This window comes from Nannospalax galili, unplaced genomic scaffold (genome assembly GCF_000622305.1).
Source record: "Nannospalax galili isolate Female #2095 unplaced genomic scaffold, S.galili_v1.0 scaffold475, whole genome shotgun sequence".
Classification (NCBI taxonomy): domain Eukaryota; kingdom Metazoa; phylum Chordata; class Mammalia; order Rodentia; family Spalacidae; genus Nannospalax; species Nannospalax galili.
The window spans coordinates 5849915-5864423 of NW_008339435.1; the positions used below are offsets into that span (position 1 = coordinate 5849915).

Below are 14509 nucleotides of genomic sequence, written 5' to 3' on the forward strand. Positions count from 1 at the left end.
GTACCAGAGCTCAGTGGCGAGTGATATGGGCGACTCATGTCTATTTCAGATACTAACTTAACGATACAGTCTAGACAGCATCTACTCTTTTGTCCAACACTTTCTAAACTAAACAGAGGTGTGTCATGAACTCTCTTAGACTATGAATCTTTGGAGGACAAAGACTAGGAATTATTCATTTCTAACCTGCAGCACCAGGCATAATATACAAGGCAACCAGGTGATTTCTCAGTAAGTATCAACACACTGGTTTAGATGGTTATGGTCAAGGATACTGTCTTCAAAGTACTTTCTCTATCCTATAATGGATGACTAAACGTGAATGCTTTACCCAGCTCACCTCCAAAAAGCATGGTAAGGTATTGAAGGGCACAAACTTGGAAGCATCAGTGCCTGGGTTCATGCTGCAGGTCTGTTGCTTGAAGGCATTTGACCTTGAATAAGGCCCTGACTCACTCTCTGTCTCTTCACCTAGACAAAGAGACAAGTATTGGTTCCCTGACTATGCTGTGGTGAGACTTACACAGTTAGCAATTGTAGATACAGGAGCCATCCAGCATCAGTGTTGGCAGAGGCCTTCTGTCCCTGAGAACAAGGCCCCTGGTTGGGAGTGGGCCACCCCAGGAAGCCTCAGCTCCCCAGGAGCAGATGCCACAGGATAAGACCATCACTGATCAAGGCTGGGAGGTTTGAGCTACGGCCCTGGCTTACTGTGTGAACTTCGGCCACAGTTCTAAGAGCTGAAAGATGGGAATCATCCAGGCTTCCTAGTCTGCAAATGGAGACACCCACTCTCAAACTTGCTTTCAACTATAAAAGGGAATGCTTTATAACGTTATTGCAAACATCAAATGGAATAAGAAAGTCACTTGAGAGAAACACATGGAAGAGAGAGATCATCTTCTATGCCATGAGTGCCCTGTGACTATGCAGGAACTCAATCTGGCTGTCTTGTCACACCAGTGTCTCCAGATGGCTGTCCCACAGTGGCCCATCCAATGCACATGAAATGTGGCCTCCTTGTAGCATCGGAGACAGAGTTCCTACACCTCAGGCCTTTCCCTTCTATAAATATTTCATGCTTTTTCTCTGTGAGACTTACTATAGTTTTACCTAAACAAGTACTAGTTAAGTTTGTATTTCAGGCAACATTAAACTGGCAAGAAATGTGCCTATTTCATCCCTAAAATAACCAATTTATAATTAGTTGGTTTAGCTCACTGCCATATGAGAATTTCATATATATATATATAATTTTATGAAAATATGGTATATTTCCATTAACTTAAAGATTTAAAAATTTTTTTTTTGCACAGTGTGGTGGCACACGCCTTTAATCCTAGCACTCTGGAGGCAGAGGCAAGACTAAGGCCAGCCTGATCTACTTAGAGAGCTCTAGGCCAGCTAGGGCAGGGAGATCTTGTCTCAAAAAAGACCAAGAAAAACCCAAAATATTTTATTTGTGTGTGTGTGTGTGTGTGTGTGTGCCTCTGTGTGTGTGTGTATGTACCTGTGGTGTGTTTGTGTATATGTGTATGTGGTGTGTGTGTACGTGTGTGGTGTGGTATGCATGTGCATGTATGGACAGGTACCTGCAGAGGCCAGAAGAGGGCCTTGGATCTCCTGGAGTTACAGGTAGTTGTGAACTGCCAGACATGGGTGCTAGGAATCAAACTCAGGTCTTCTGGAAGACCAAGAAGCACTCTTAGCTGGTAAGCCATCTCTCCAGCCTTCCAATGACTTTTTAAAAAGTCACATATCAGACCATATCACTTATATGAATACCATCTTTGATGTATAAAGATTTGTAAGGGGATTTTTAAAAAAAACTAGTAAATACTAATGTTAGAAATTTTAAGGGGATTTTGGGATATGGAGAAGCTAGCTCTCAACTTACACATAGAAGAAAGCAGATTCCTCAAATTTAGGAGCTGCTAGAAACCCCTCTGTCCAAAGGGATTTGGAGACATTCTCCTTTTAGATGTCATATCTCCAAGAAACACCAAGTCTCTAAATGTTAACATAATTTCAAGGAAATACAATGTTCTTGCTTCTTAAAAATAGAAACAAAGAAAGTATGATCAGGGATTGCATCATTCCTATGTGAGACCTCGAGTCATCTTATGTCTTTTAATAACCACTTTTGTTTGTTTGTTTGCTTGTTTTTCCTGTGGTGGGGATTGAACCAAGGGGCCTCAGTACATGCAAGGCAAATATTTAGCCTTGAGCTACATCCCTAGTCTGCAAGTATCTGTGGATTCTTTCCTTCAAAACACTTACTGTTAACCCCTCTCTAGACAGATGAACACAGCTTCCAATTTGGCATCTCCTCTGTAATCCACCACAAAAAGCCATCATCAGAAAGATCATTCAAAAGTGCTTCCCCAGGGTGGTTCCCTGCTCTAAGATCAGACACAATGGCTCCCCACTGCCAAGGCTGTGTCTCAAACCAGGACCTAACATCACACGTTCAGGTACGTGACTATTTTCATGGTCACTTGATCAGAACACACTGGCCGGCACTTGAAGCTTTTGCTAGCCTTCACAAAGCTTCCCAGAATCCATCCAGGTGATCTGACCACAAAACTCATTCTCCAAATTAGGGTAGAATTTTTTTTTTTTTTTTTTGAGACAGGGTTTCCCTGTAGCCCCAGCTGGCCTGGCACTCACTATGTAGACCAGGCTGGCCTTGAATTCACAGAGATTCGCCTGCTTCTGCCTCCCAAGTGCTGGGACTAAAGGCGTGTACCACCACACCCAGCTTAGGGTAGAATTTTTGAGCTAAGATTATTTTAAAGCATTTCTTCAATTTAGAAGACTTCTTTTTCAAACATCTGGAAGCCTGAAGAGGGTGTTGAATCCCCTAGACTGGAGTTTCAAACAATTGTTAGTCATTATGTGGATGCTGAGAACAAAACCCCGTGAACCATCTCTCCAGTTTCTCAGACTCAGTTTTTAAAGGGCCCTTACGATGCACCGTTTTGTTATCCGAATTGAGAGGCAACCTTTTTTTGTTTACTTGCCCTGTAAACTGCCAGATCCCCTGACTTTCAAGTTCCCAGGACTCACTTCTTCACAGGAATCCACCAGCTCTCCTAACAGGATGCCTTGACATCGGGAACTGGTTTTACTTCTCTAAATGGAGTTCATGAGGTCAGATCTCACACAGTCCTGTAAGCCACTGTAAAGATTTTAGCTCCAACTCCAAAGCAGGTGGTGGGAGCCTGTGGAAACACACCTGACTGTACTTTCTTCAGAGAAACAGGTAGCAAAGTGTTCAGCTGAGGAGTAAGCTGGGAAAAGGAGGTGTTTAGGAGTTAAGAGAGGGGAAAAACAACTGCTAGGAAAACACTGGGCTTAGTGATCAGAAATTAAAGTGCAGAACAGGGCGATGTTTGTAACACCAAAGCCGTACATGCAGAACAGCCAAGGGACCTCTTTTAATCAGACTGTAATCTGACCCTGTGAGTACATCAAAACCAAAAGGAAGCCAAGAATGCTGGGTGTGGTATTGCATGGCTGTAATCCCATCACTTGGGAGGTTGAGGCAGGAGGGTTATAAGTTTGAGGCCATCTTGGGCAACATAGCAAGATCATGAACAACAACAAAAAAAGCATTGAAGCTGAGTATGTCTTCATCAGGGCCCAGTCCAGTAAGTAACACTGGCATTCTGACCAAAGACCAAGGAAGGAGACAGGAAGGCTATCAGGTTCGTGATGGACTGTTAGGGTCAGTATAGTAGAGGAAGGGACCTTCAGACAGTGTATGACATCCAAGTAGGACATCTGACAGTGAGATGGCACGTTGACAACTTTAAGTTCTGTCCACAGGTAGATAGAGTGAAGGGCAAGATGGTTACAGGACAGGAGATCAAGGACTAAGTCAGGGCATAGAGCTTCCAGGGCTGGGGAGATCACTCAGTTGGTATTTGCCTTGCATGCATGAAGACCCAGGTTCTATCCCTAGAACCCAAGTTTAAAAAGTAAAAGGCCAGGCATGGTGGCATGTGCAGAGATAAGTAGCCCTGGCCAGCCAATATTAAGTATGAAGCTCCAGGCCAGTCAATAGTAACTATCCCTGAGGAGGACTACCCTCACAAACGCATATGTGCCTTCCTTTGCTTTGCTAGACATGCACTGTCTACACAGAGCACACAGGAAGGCAGAGGAGAGTCTGTCCTCTCACAAACAAGGAGGCCCAAACATTAACCAATGAATGAATGGTGTTTGTGGAGGATCTGAGGTGAGCTGCCACGCTATGGCTACATGAAGGTGGCTCTCTGTTTCACAGACAGCAGCAATGGCTTCTGCATGTGAGAAGAGAGGTCAGGAATGGAGTTACCAATTCAGAAAAGCAAGTTCAGGGTGGGGATGGGGGAATCCCAGTGATTTTGAGCTGAAAGAATTCTATTGTGTATAGGGGGGAGTTGTTTGTTCGTTTGTTTGACTGGGTCTCCCTAGTCCCAGACCACCTGGAAGTCACTACATGAATGGGTCTGGCCTTGATCTCACAGATAGCCACCTGGGCTGGGATTAAAGGCACATGCCACCACACTCAGCATCAAGAAACTCTAAAATGATGTAGCCCATTCACCTTCATTGAAAGCTGGGGTTGAGCTGCTTTTTTTCCTTTTTCTATTGTTATCGGTCCAGGATCTCAGTAAGCCAGGTGGTGCCACCCACATGCAGGGCCCGTCTTCCTTCCTCAATTAAACCTCTCTGAAAACATCCTCAGAGACGCTCCTAGGATGTCTCCCAGGTGATTCTAAAATGAAGCTTAACACAGAATCTATTCTTTCTTAAAAAATATTTTATTGATTATTCTTTATTTTTAAGTGTATGAGCATATTGCCTGCACGTGTAAGTACGCCCATGCCATGTAATGCCCACAGAGGTCAGAAAAGAGTGCCGAATTTCCATGGAACTGGAGTTACAGATGATTGTTAGCTGCCATGTGAGTGCTGGGAATTGAACCCGGGTCCTCTACAAGAGCAATCAGTGCTCTTAACCACTGAGCCATCTCTCCAGCCCCCAGCATCTACTTCTAAAAATATATATATTTTATTTATTGTTTTTATTTTTGTGTATGAGTGTATTGCCTGCATGTATGTAAGTGCAACCGTGTCATTCAATGCTCGTGGAGGTCAAAAGAGGCTGTCAGATCCCCTGGGACTGGAGTTACAGACTGTTGTTAGCTGCCATGTGGGTGCTGGGATTTGAACCTGGGTCTTCTGAAGAACAACCAGTGTTCTTAATTGCTGAGCCATCCTCCAGCCCTGATTCTGAGATTTTAAAGAAGCTACTGAAGCGTTTTAAACAGGACAGTGATAAACAAGGATGACTCCTCAAAAAAATGTATTTAAAGCATGAATTACGCATAGCTACCTGCAGACAGTGGTACTGAAATGTGGAGTAATCATGTATGTACTTTTTCACAGTCTTATTTGAGTTTTGTTGCTTTTTTTAGATGCCTTATCCCACCCCCATCTCCCACAACACCTTCCAGTTCTATAGTCTATATTGAAAACTTGGAGATAGTTCAATGGGTACAGGTGCCTGCCTCCAAGCCTGACAACCCGAGTTCCATTCCAAGGACCCACATGGTGGGAGAGAACTGACTCCCAAAAGTTGTCCTCTGACCTCCACACATGTGCTGTGACATGTACAAGCATGTATGTGTGTGCGCACGCGCACACACACACACAAAATAAATAATTTTTAAAATTTCAAGATATATCTTTCAATATTTTGCTCACATAAAGACAGATGTTTATCACATATAATGTATAAATATATGTGTTTTTAATTAAAGTGGCCATTGCACACTTTTCTTCCTCCACATTTCTCATCAATAATCTTATGAACCCCACCAAGTCAAATGGTATAGCTGTTCTCTGTTCTTTTTAGTGGCTATACAATATTCCAGGGTGTTCATGGACCATAATTGGTTGGCGGCCACCACTGGTGAAATACCCCTTGCTCCCCTGCTTTATGCATCACAGTAACAGTGACATAACTGTCCTCCTCTTGTGTTTATGGTTTCATATTTATAGGACAATAACCTAGGAGTGGGGCTAGGATTGCTAAATCAAAAAGCAAATCAATTTTGTATTTTAATAGAAGCTGTCATAGTGCTTTTAAAAATGTCTATAGTTCCCGTTTCCATTAGTAAAGTCCGAGGTACATTTCTGTGTGCTCTAACCAGCACTGGGTAATATTTTCATATTTAGCCATTGGCTATAAAGTAACATTTCATTTTTACTTGAACATGAGTTTTCCTGACCTTCAGGAATTTAAATGTCTTTCCTGTCTATTGATGATTTAGATTGCCTTTTTTGAGAACCGCCTTTTCATATCCTTTGCCATTTTTTTTCCTGTCAGATTGCTTATCTTTTTCTTCTCAAAGTTCAAGAGCTTCTGATAGATTATATTGTTTTCTTATCAGTATTATGTTTTTTTTAATCTAGCCTCTGCCTGCTGACTTTATTAAATGGATATCTTATAGAAAGCTTCTAAATCTTTACATAATCAAAGCATCGATCTTGTCTGGCTTGGCGTGGGTGTTTGAAGGAGGACCAGGATGAGCCAATGGGAAACAAGTCCGGAGGCAGATCCTGGGCCCCAGGCAGCAAGCAAACTGTCTCCTGGTCAGGAGGTAGCTGGTCAAAAGGAGGCTCCATGCTAGGGAAATGGTTTGTGACACATCTGGGAGAGAGAACTGGCAAGACCAGAGGACTGACAGCTGAGGAATGGACGGGGTCTCAGATGCCTTCCCCTAGGTGGTTAGTGATGTGATTTCCAGTGAAAGGGAAGAGAAGAGCCAAGCTGGAGGCTACTGCCCTAATTGTCACTGGAAGTATGAAAGGCCTATGGCAGTAAAGATGCCCAGTGGCTGCTGGGAGCAGGTGTGAGCTCAGGACAGAGATGTGAGAATCCTCATACCTGCAGTGACTCAGAGGCTATAAGGACTATCACCTAAGGAGAACATCTAAAGTGAGAAAGGCCTGCACACACCTTTTTGAGGCTAGCTGGATAGGAACAAAGGAGCAGAAGAGATCAAAAGTGGTCTGAGAAGTAGAACAGGAAAGGATGATGTGGTAATTCCAGTAAGAGGTAACACATGGGGCTGGAGAGATAGCTCAGTGTTTAAGACACTTGCTCTGCAATCATGAGGACCAGAGTTCAGATTCTAGCACCCCAGTCAGGCAACAGGTCAGCAAGCCTGCATTGCTACAAAGGCCTGCATTCCCAATTCACAGGCCAATACAGGAAGATCACTGGGACTTGCTGGTTTCCAGTCTAGCTAAGACAAGCCCCAGACTTTGGGAGAGATCCTGCCTCAAAGGAATAGAGGGAGAGAGTGATAAAGCAGAACACCCAATGCCTCATCTTGCTACCAAGTGTGCATAGGAACACATTGTACCTGCACACACACGTGCACATATACCCACACAGACACATGCATGAATAAATAATTCTATGTTAAAAAGAGACAACACAGGCTGGAGAGATTACTTAGTGGTTAAGGGCATTGGCTGCTCTTGCAGGGTTCCCAGCACCCACATGGCAGCTAACAACCATCTGTAACTCCAGTTCCAGGTGAGTTCTGACCCCCTCGGGCATTGCACAACACGGGTATACTTACATACATGTAAGAAATACTCTCATAAACATAAAATAAAATTTTTAAAGTAAATAAAAAAATTTAAGAAGAGACAACATGCCGGGCATGGTGGCACAGACTTTAATTCTAGCACTTGGGAGGCAGGCAGATCTCTGCTGTGAGATCTCTCTCTCTCTCTTTCTCCCCCCCACAGCCAACATGATGTGAACTGCTCTGCTCTGCCACACTTTCCCCACCACAATGGATTAAAACTTCTAAAATTTATGAACCAAAATAAATTCTTTCTTCTTTCCGTTATCTTGCTCAGGTATTTTGCTCTATCTTTGAAAAACTAACACAGGGAGTGACATTTTTCTCAAAACTCACAAACTATGAATGAATGAATGAATGAATGAATGAATGAATGAATGAGCAAACAAATGGCTATGACAGAAGGGCGTGCTCTGTGAGCAAGGTTGCTTTGATGCTAACAGAGTGGTCAGAAAAGACACCACCAGTGTTCAGAGCAGAAAGTGCCCTGACTGTGGAGCCCCCCCAGGCCAAGGGCAGTGTCCCTGTGCCTCTGTACACTAGGTCTCCCTGGCTGTCAAACAGAAACCGTGACGTCTGCTACAACAGCTAGGGCTGAGGTTTGGATAAGGCTGAGTCTGCACACTGGCCACATGGCTTTCCACAGGGTTTTCTCTTTCTTTCCATGAGTCAGGCCAACATCAAGGTGTTTTCTGGGTGTTAATGAATTCACTGGATGAGACTGGGCATGGAATGATCTTTTGCTGTTTGAGAGAAGTGGCTGGGGAGGCGAACATCTCATCCATGATAGCCTGAACAGATTGTCCATATCCGCCACAATTTCTTTTTAACCACTGGAGGCTTGTCTTTAAAGCTTTTCTGTTCCTTCTCTCTCACCTTCCTTCCTCTCCTTTTCTCCTTTTCTTAGCTTTATTTTTAAAGTCCTGGGATTCACCCAAGGGCAGAATGGTCAGAAATATAAAAGAGCCCTAATTTCAAATATTCTATTGTAGTATCTTGACAACATATTAACATCCCGATTTTAATAGTTCTTCTTATAAGACTTCATAAGTGCAATTCAATTTTTTTAATTTAGAAAATATGATCATTATTTTTTAACTGTAGTTAATGGAAAAGAACGCCTTGCCCTTAACTACAAATTCCTCTGTCAGTTTTCACATGGTCCTGAGATTGCAGCTGACCCATATTTATTTAATTTAAGACTTGCGTTGCACTTACTTAGAGGCAAACTAACCAGGCTCACAGAATCTGGAGAGCAGGTTTTCTTTAGTTCGTTCTTAGAATGAACAATGCAAATATAAAATCTTTCTCTATTTTCATGCTCTTTGTGATTAAAGCAGCCTTGATAGTTGGTTTTAACTGTCCTCTTGACACAGTCTAGACCCAAGGGAAGGAAGTCTTAATGAAGGATTATCTGGACTGTGTTGTCCTATGGGCATGCCTGTGAGGGATTTTCATTTTTGTTGTTGTTTTGTTTGTTTGTTTGTTTGTTTGTTTGTTTGTTTGTGATTTTTCTTTGTTTGTTTGAGACAGAGTCTACCTGTAGCCACGGCTGGCCTGGAACTCCCTATGTAGAACAGGCTGGCCTCAATCTCACAGAGATCCACCTGCTTCTGTCTCCCAAGTGTTGGGGTTAAATGTACACCACCACACCTGATTAGGGGGGATTTTCTTAATTGGGTTATTGAGGTGGGAAAACCCACTATAAATATGGGCTGAGCCCAGGACTGAGTGAAAAGGAGAGAGCCAGCTGAGCACTGGCAAGCATGCACGCATTCTCTCTCTGCTCTTGACTATGGAGGTGACATGACTAGCTATTTTAAGTTCTTGCTACCTTCACTTCCCTGTTATGACTGACTATAACCTGGAATTATGAACTAAAGTAAATCTTTCATTGGGTATGATGGTTTGAATAGGAAATGTCCCTCATAGGCTCATATATTTTAACATTTGGTCCCCATTTGGTAGTGCTGTTGGGGAGATTGTAGAACCTTTAAGAGGTGGAGCCTGCTGGAGGAAGTGTGTCACTTGGGGGCAGGCCTTGAGAGCTCACAGCCTTGCCCCACTTCCGTTTGCTCTCTGCTGTGAGGTTGCCATTGGAGATGTACTCTCCCAGCTTCCTGTTCCAGCCTCATATTGCCATGCCTCTCTCACCATTATGGCCTCCCCTCTGGAACCATAACCCAAAATAAACTCTTTCTTCCATAAGTCACGTTTGGTCATGGTATTTTACCACAGTGACAGAAAAGTTAATTATTACATCAAGATATGTTATCACAGCAACAGAAATGAAACTAGGATAGCAATTAATGTAAAAAGTAATATTAATAATAATTTGACAAAAAGAAGTCTCCTTCAAGTTTCAGTACCCAAACCTTGAAATCTTGTTATATCCTTTTGGAGATATGACATCATGGGTTAAAGTCTTGTTCTAGCCCAGAGATAGCAGGGTCAGTGGTAGAGTAGCTTTGTTTCCGAGTGAGCTCGAGGCTTTTCCTCAGCCATGGCTTTGGGATCACACAGCATCTTCTCTCTATCCTGCATCTCTGCATTGCAGTGCACATCCATGAGAATGATCAGGACATGTAACCACTGGGAAGCAAAACCCCTACACATCCACAGAAGAGAGAAACAGTCATTCTAGACCAGCTTTGATATCAAATCATTGGTCCTATGAAGTCCATATATCTCAGGTATGTGAGTCCCAGATGTGTAGACAATAATCAAGAAAATGGTCTTTACACAAAGCCAAGTTTGGGGCAGCTTGTTTCTTTCACTGAGGTCTGTAGAAATTCACTCCAGCAAGCCTGAGGTTAACTCAACTCAGTAATGATGTTTAACAGAGGAAGCTGCATAAACATTTGCAGAGGGCTTCCCACAGGTCAAGCATGAGCTCTAAGAGCATTATTCATATTAACTCATTTAATCCTCAAAACTCTGAGAAGTAGTTCTGGTTCCTTTATTCATTCAGCCAAAGTTTGTAGAGTCCCTCCTATGTGCCAGGCACTGTAATAAGCACTAAAGGCACAGTACTGAGCAAAGCAAGCAAAGTGTCTGCTCTTTGGGAGTCGCACTACAGTGGAGGAAGAGCACACAATGGCAAAACCTCCTGTGATGGGTGGTTTTAAGTGCTGTCAGGAAAAACCCAGCAGAATATAGGGCTGATGAGTACTAGTGAGGGCGATGGTTAGTGCACATGGTGGTCATAAGCTGGCATCTGAGCACAGCCCAAATAAGGTGAGGGACTGAGCTTGAGAGTGTATGGGGCAGAACACCCCCAAAGTCATGCTCTAGTTTGTTTTCTATCGCTGTGATATATAACACCATAACTGAGAACACCTTCAGGGAGGAAATGGCTTATTTGGCTTACAGGTTAGAGTCACCATTTGAAGGACTACAAGGCAGGAACTCAAGGGAGGAACCCGGAGGCAGGAATTAAAGCAGAAACCATTTATTGGCTTGCTTTCCCTGGCTTGCTTAGTTATTTTTCTTATATAGCCCAGGCCCATCCGCCCAGGGATGGCACCACCCATAGTGTGGGCTGGGCCCTCTTCCATCAATCAGCAATCAAGAAATTCCTCACAGGGGAATCTACAGATGAAGAGACCGAGTCCAGAGGAGCTTGGAAGCTGATAGGGACACTCCGTTAGTCAGGGCCACAGCTGCTGTGAGGCTCTGGCTTCGGAGCTAAGTAACAGAGTGGGAACATCTCTGTCTTTCCTTGTCAATTCTACCCTTTGTCTTAGTTCATATCTTCTCTTTTCTCTGGTGGCTAATTGCAGAAATCTGCCTGGGCCGGTCACATCACCACTGCCTCCCTGCCTCCATCTGTTTCAGACTGCAAGTATAGGCATCTGTCCTCTCAACAGGCAACAAGCCCCTGAATCCCAAAATCCAGACTTCTAGAACTTGCCTCACATGCACCCTTGGTAGTCAGTCCTGGCTGTCTTGCGCAGAATTGAGCTATGAGTTCTGAAATTAGTTTCCTTTTGTACTTTTTTTGTAAAAAAGTTTTTTAAAGATCCATTTTATTTTTCGATTGTGTGTTTTTGTATGTGTGTGTGTGCATGTGAATGTAGACGCCCTCAGAGGCAGGAGGGTATTGTATCCCCTAGAGCTACAGTTACAGGAGGTTGTGATCTGCCTGCTTTGGCCAGAAACCAAACTCCTGTCCTTTGTAAAAGTAGTACATGCTTTTTAAAATTATTAATTAATTAATTTTTCAATTAGCAATAATCACACCTCAGATAAACCTCATTGGCTATGATACTGCCACTGCGCAAAGCTAATTAATTTTTATTTTATGTGTATGAGTATTTTGCCACTTGTGTGTAATGCCTGTGGAGGCCAGAAGAGGGCATTAGAACCCTTGGAACTGGAGTTAGAGACAGTCGTTAGCTGTCTGTTAGCTTTGGTTTGCTGGGAACCAAACCTGGATCCTCTGTAAGAACAGTCAGTGCTCTTAACCACTGAGCCACCTCTCCATCATCCCTTTTGTGCTTTCTTGTCTCCTATACAGCTGAAAAATTTCCTTTTTTTCTCTCTTATCCTTGCACTCGAAGTCCTTCTCCTGCCTCAGGATGTTTCCCTTTAGAACTACTGTTGGTCATTTATAACTTGTGAGCAGATGAAACATGGCTAGTGTGAATTGAGGTATGGTATGGGGGTAAAATACACACCAGACACTGAGGACTTAATATGAAAGTGAAATAGAAAATCTCTAAGTAGCTTTTTTATGATAATAATATACTGAAGTGAGAATGTGGCTAGACGTTAAGTAAAATGCATGATTAAAATCAATTTCACCTGTCCCTATGTTCCTATTTGATGGCACTTATTCCAGCCTATCTGTTCGAGACATTCACATCCCAACATGCTCACTGTGCTCAAGGTGTGTCTCCCTCTGACTGTCCTCAGGTAGAAGATAGCAGAGAACTGGAGCATGCCCTGGGAAATAAGGCTCTCACTAGAGCTATTCAAAACCCCACAAGGCTTTCAAATCTATTCTCCAAAGACTGGCTCAAGGTATTTCAATATATTATTGATCATTTTATTGAAATTCCTATAAAATCTCAGCTATTCTCCAGATATTCTGTCCCTAGGTGGGAAACTTCTATTGCAACTAATTTATGATAGCATAGCTTCATTACTTTCATATTAATCTGAATTTTTTATTGCTTTCTGATTCTTATACATGACACTTCTTGTTTTCTTCTAGTTTTTAATTGTCACATAGGGAAAATGCTCATGAAGTTACAGATCAGCCAGCTCAGTAGAAACTCAGGCACTAATCTCCACGGCTATATTGGAGAACATGAGTTTTTGCTTGTTTATTTGCTTTAATGATGCTGAAGATTGAAAATAGGGCCTTGAACATGCTAGGCAAGTGATCTACCACTGAGCTACATCCCAGTCCTTTGGCAACATTATGAAAATCAATGAAGGTCAGTAGGATCCAAAGTGAAACTGTGTCCTGAGAACTAGCCCATCCAATCTGTTTTTGTTTTTGTTTTTTTATTTTGGTCTTTTTGAGACAGGGTCTCCCTGTAGCCCCAGCTGGCCTGGAACTCACTATGTAGACCAGATCTGTATCCCTTGGATAGACACAGATCAAATCCATAACTTTTGCACAGTGGACCCAGTTGGTAGCAGGGACCAACTGCTGCATTTTTTTCAGGGACCCTGGGCAAGAGGCTCCCTCACTTACCCTGGCTTCATTCTGATCCCTGGAGCCAGGGGCTACGAAATCACCAGCAAGAGCTGAGAAAGGGCAGAGACAGGCACCCACAGGAGAGGAATGAAAAGGCAACTAGTCAAAGAAGAAGACCCTGAGCCTACAACAAAGTGAAAGGCATGTTCTTCCTGGGCTGATGAAAGAGACATTGAAAGTGACGTCACAGGAGCGGTACCGCACTTCCCTACATTTCACAGTCACATTCAAATGTTCACCCACAGTCCTGAGGTGGACTGAGTTGTGACTGCGGAAGGCGAGGGGCTCCCTCAAGAGCAGGCTTCTGGTCACGCTGGGGACGGAAGCTTCAGATGGCCTCTGCAGAAGCTATCCGAGAAGAAAGCAAGGTGAAAACCGTTCGAAGGGCTGGTTTATGCAGACAGACTTACTGTTTCAAGCAGAGAAACCAACATCTGCTTGAATTTACTAGAGACGCACTGGAGGGATGAAGAAGGCAAGAAAACAAATTCCCAGACCTAATTACTTTTTAGATTTATTTATTTATATTATTATTATTACTGTTATTTTTTTTTTTATCTTTTTGAGACAGGGTCTCCCTGTAGCCCCAGCTGTCCTGGAACTCACTGTGTAGACCAGGCTGGCCTTGAACTCACAGAGATCCGCCTGCCTCTGCCTCCCGAGTGCTGGGACTAAAGGCGTGTGCCACCATGCCTGACTTAGGATTTATTTATTTTTATTTTGCATGTATAAGTCTTTAGCCTGCATATCTGTAAGTGCACCACATGCATGCAGTATCCATGGGATCAGAAGGGGGCATTGGATTCCTTGGAACTGAAGTTATAAATGGTTGTTAGCCACCATGTGGGTGCTGGGAACTGAACCTGAGCCCTCTGCAAGAGCAGCTAGAGCTCTTGACTGCAGAGCCATCTCTCCAGCCCCACTAGACCTAATTTTTAAAATACAGCTTGAAGTCTTCCAAAACTTCTGAAAGATACCTATCAAAATCAACCTGCAAACTGCAGCAAATACAATCAGCAACACTTAATTACAAACCACTTTGTTTTGTTCAAAGATGTTTCTTGTGACAACTGGGGAAATGAGAATTGGGTAGAAGTTAGACTTTATTATGGGGCTAATTTTCATAGACATTGTAATATTGGAAT

General features: G+C 43.1%; 1 pseudogene; it reads right to left on the reverse strand.

Annotated features, from left to right (window-relative positions):
- Positions 1–11816: 11816 nt before the first annotated feature.
- On the reverse strand, positions 11817–11941 carry LOC115070558 (annotated as a pseudogene).
- Positions 11942–14509: the final 2568 nt, after the last annotated feature.